This window comes from Setaria italica, chromosome IV (assembly GCF_000263155.2).
Source record: "Setaria italica strain Yugu1 chromosome IV, Setaria_italica_v2.0, whole genome shotgun sequence".
Classification (NCBI taxonomy): Eukaryota; Viridiplantae; Streptophyta; class Magnoliopsida; order Poales; family Poaceae; genus Setaria; species Setaria italica.
Window position 1 is genome coordinate 33,945,470 of NC_028453.1, and position 4,615 is coordinate 33,950,084.

At 42.2% G+C, this 4,615-nt stretch overlaps 1 pseudogene; it reads left to right on the forward strand.

Moving 5' to 3' along the window:
• Positions 1-2,235: 2,235 nt before the first annotated feature.
• On the forward strand, positions 2,236-4,281 carry LOC111257089 (annotated as a pseudogene).
• The last annotated feature ends 334 nt before the right edge of the window (positions 4,282-4,615 follow it).

Sequence of the window (4,615 nt, forward strand, 5' to 3'; positions counted from 1 at the left end):
AACTCAATGCCTCCCAAAATTATTGGAAAAAGTCCATTTTACTCCCCTCACCTATTTATTTTATCCACTTAACCCCCTAAGCAAAATTTAGGCTCACTTTACTCCCCCGAACTATTTCATTTGGTCCAATCTACCCCATAATTAGATTTCTCTTTTTTGTTTCTTCACATGCAAGTTGAGTTTTAATTTCAGATTTTGCCAGTTGAATTATAACACGATGCTCTACGTTAGAAAAATACATTAGTAATTTTTCATCATTACTTTTTGTACAGTTATATATATCTAAGATCAATTTCGTATTAAATATTCCTAACCTATGAAAATGACCATGAAAGATTCTTAGTATAATTTTTTAACACAAGACATCATGTTTTGTATTTGCTCACAAAATTTGAACTCAAAATTCAGCCCATACACGGAGAAATAAAAAAGAGAAATTTAATTAGGCGATAGATTGGACCAAATGAAATAGTTTAGTGGAGTAAAGTGAGCTTAAATTTTGTTCAGGGAGTTAAGTGGATAAAGCTGATAGGTGAGGGGAGTAAAATGGATTTTTTCCTTTTCAAATACTAAATATATAAATTTGGAATTCAAAAATTAAACATGAGAATTAGCAGCTGATTTGTATACAAATTTCTTAAATAAGGATCTCATATAGAGTATAATTAGTTAGTAGCTAAATTTCAAAATAAAACTAATAAAACTATTTGGTACCCATATTGATTCAGTCAAGTAGTCAAAAGAAATCATTCCCTCACTCTCGAGGCTTAGAGATAGAAGAAGACCGTTGATCAAATCTATTTAAACCAACCGGTGAAGACCAATACGTTCATAGATATACAATATCTATTGTCCATTTCAAACTATGATAGGAGAAAAAAAGGAATCGCTCCAAAAAAACAATCTTAGTACTATAGTGTTAAACGATGCCACCACTTTCATAAAAAGGATCCAGAAACTACTCCCTCTGATTTTTTTACATGTCAATTAGGTTTGTCCTAAGTCAAACATGTGCCACTTTGACCAAGTTTATAGAAAATTCCAACAACATCTACAATACCAAAATTGTTTAATTGAATCCACAATGGAATATATTTTGATAGTGCATATGTTTCAATGTTTGGTAGTATAGTTGTTGTTGTATTTTTCTATAAACTTAGTCAAAGTTGGACATGTTTGACTTAGAATAAAATTAATGTGACATGTAAAAAGAACCTAGAGGGAGTAACATATTAATTGAAAAATAGAGAAAAGAATATACAATGTTAGATTTTATGATAGTGTAACAGTTGAGACTAACACAAAGAGTCCAAAAAACCTACATAGTAAATCGTTTATATTTTTTTTCGAATCACAAAGTACAAACGTAGACGCTCACATACACACACATACTCATATCTATGCACATACGTATGCAACCCTACCCCCTATGAGCCCCTTCGAAAGACTGAGCTGGCAAATCCTCGAGATTGATGAAGTCACCACTGGCGCCTCGCTATCGATGAGCACATCGCCTACCACTGAAAGAATAGCACCGGTTATATCCTGAAATAAATCCAGGAAAATAAGAGCACCCATGTTGAGTTGAGGACTCAAACTAGAGGTTGGGGGAGGATGGGGGCCAGGTTATATCATAAGGAATCTTACCAGCTGAGCTACGCTCAGTTCACAAATCATTTAGATTAAAAAGAAGGAAGGGAAGCGATCGATGTTGTTACATAAAGTCACCGTAGGTTAAGTAATTAAGAAGCAACATCCAAAATTGTCTTAAAAACACGTATATTAATTACTTTAAATTTTAAATTTAGGTGTTAAAAGAAACCACCACTTTCTCTTTCTCTTATAGGGACTATACATTATCACTTAATTAGTGAAACATAAAATATATCCACTATTGATCTTGGTAGGTCCATATCATATGACTCGGATTATTTTGATACATAAGTACAATAGTATAACTCTACTTTAAAATAAAACTCAATCTCATAGCTAAGGGATTATTGTGATACATGAATATAATACACGAGTACAACTGTAATTTGCACGGAAGTTTAGCCTCACACAAGAGATAAGGATATGCAGCCATCAACTATAATGCACCGAGGAACATGGCTCGGCGTGGCAAGATGACAAGATGAGGAGCAGTGGGGAGCCTTGCACGGTGAGGAATAATCACGCGAGACTAATCAATTAATCACAAACAGCAAGCATACTGCATAGCCCCACATCGCACACATGACGACCAGGAAGAGCAAGGTAAACATGGTGGAGGGTCAAAGAATATAGTGAAATAACGGAAGCATTGATTTTCCAATATGGAAGGAAATGACCGATGATGGCGAGACCATGACGCATCCTCAAGAAATGTTTTCTGTTCCTTTTCAAATAATTTAAGAATTAAAAGGATCGGATTTTCATAAAAGTATAGAAACCGTAAAGTGATCAAATAACAATAAAATTAAGTAAAACTAGAAATCCTTAGCGAGTCTAAGCAAACAATAAAATTAAGTAAAATCTAGGAAAAGGTAACATCCACTTTCAATGGTTTGCTTAGTTTTATCATTTGTCCAAACCAAAGGACACTAATAACGAGTGATCAGCATGGATCACAATTATCATCATGAAAGTCATGCAACTACATTTGATAAATCGTAGGGAAAGCTAGCTACTATGTTCTGATTCCTTGTAAATTACATCTCTTGCATCAAGAGTTATAAAAACATAAAACAACAAACCTAGCCGCGCTATTTGCGCGGGCCGAAACTTAAGTTTGATAACGATGACCTGTATGGCTGTATCTCGCGTGGTTTCTGGGCAGGCAGTTTCGCATCCTCCTGCCACGTCCTCACGGGGGAGCTCCTCTCCCTCGGGCGCCACGCGGATGCGCGCCGCGTGTTCGAGAGACTCGTGGATGCCGGCAAGCACCCCGGCACCGGCGGGTTGAACAGGGTCGTCCAGGCTTGCGTCATGGCGGGCGACCTCGACGAGGCGCTCTGGAGGCTCCGGAAGATGGGCCATTGCCATGGGCGCACCGATGTTTACACGTACGGAGCAGTGATCGCAGCGCTTTGGAGGGCCGGGAGAGGTGCCGACGCCGTCGAGGTGTTCGGCGAGATGGCGGACATGGGCGTGGAACCAAACCGTTCCACGTACAACGCCATGGTGGATGGCTACTTGAAGACGGGAGATCTGGATGCTGCCCTCGAGCTGCGGACTCGGATGCTGCAGGAGGGCATGAAGCTACCCAAGAAACAGCAGCGTATGCTTCAGATCCTGGCTGAAGCCTTGGTGGATGGGGATGGCTACTTCAAGACCGGAGATCGGAAGGCTGCTCGACTGGTGGCAGCGCTCTGCTCGGCTGGACGGCTGGGAGATGCCACGGCATTGTTTTACGAGATGCTGACACAAGGAGATGCCGCCGCTACGTTTTACAGGATGCTGGGGCTGGAACATGGAGATCACTCCGCTATTACGAGACGTTCGTAGTCAGTGAGCTGGACGAGTTCTTGGCTACAATGGATGAAGATGTGCTACTGGGCGTCATTGAAGACGTCGCAATTAAAGGACGGCACGGCTGCAGCGGACAGCGTTTGTATTACCTTGTTGAAGGTGTTTTGCAGGGCCAGGAAAGTTTCACTTGCAGAAAAGGTGTTGCAGGCATTTGGGAAAGCAGGGCTGGTGCCAACAATCGAGATGTACACCATTCTTGTCGATAAGTATTGCATGATGGGAGAGCTCGAAGAGGCCATCTCGGTGTGTCGCCAGATGGGATCCCAGGATCATCATCAGTCTATTTCTAGTGGTGCCATCAACAATGCACTAATCAAGGGCTTGTTAGAAGCTGGGAAAGTTGCAAGTACAGCGGATCGATACCCGAGGCCAATGTTGGTGGGAATGCAGGCCCCAGTGGAGAGGTACACAGTTTCAAGCGCAGCCAAGGTACGGTACTGCCGGCAACTGTGGAAGCAGGGCTGGCCCCAACGGCAGAGATGTACGACGCCCTCATTCGCCTGTATTGCAAGAGGGAGGAACTTGAAGGGGCCTTCTTGTTGTGTCGCCAGATGGAATCACATGGTGGGCTTCAACCTAATGAGGCCACCTAACGAGGCACTGATGTGGGCCTGCGTGAGCAAGAACAAAAGCATCACCAAATGGGAGGAAGTGGCGGAGGAGTTTGAGAGGAATGGGATCAGTACAGACGCGCTGTCTCCCGGCAGTCGTGTGGCGTGCCGATTATCCATGCTGCCGTTACACATAATTAAGCTCAGTGGAAGCTACTAGTTGCAGTTCCATTCTCGTTGAAAAATATAAATAACAAGAGAAAAAAAACGAGGGCCGTCAGCTAATTGTCTAGCTTTACTGAGGAGCATATGGTGAAATCCATGCATGTCTTCTGGCAGTGGCAGAACCAGCCTCAAGCGCCTTTGATCCCAGATCCTTGTTGACATTGACAGCTGCCAGTCCATCTCGCTATGGCCGGCAGCTCGTGAGTTGTGAATGAGTAGCAGGGGTTTAATTTGTGAATATGCAACTTAACAATTTAGGGAGCTAGATGGCACCGTGAACATGGACGGCTAGCTGGTGCACTTTACACTTTTCTAAAAAAGCATGGTAC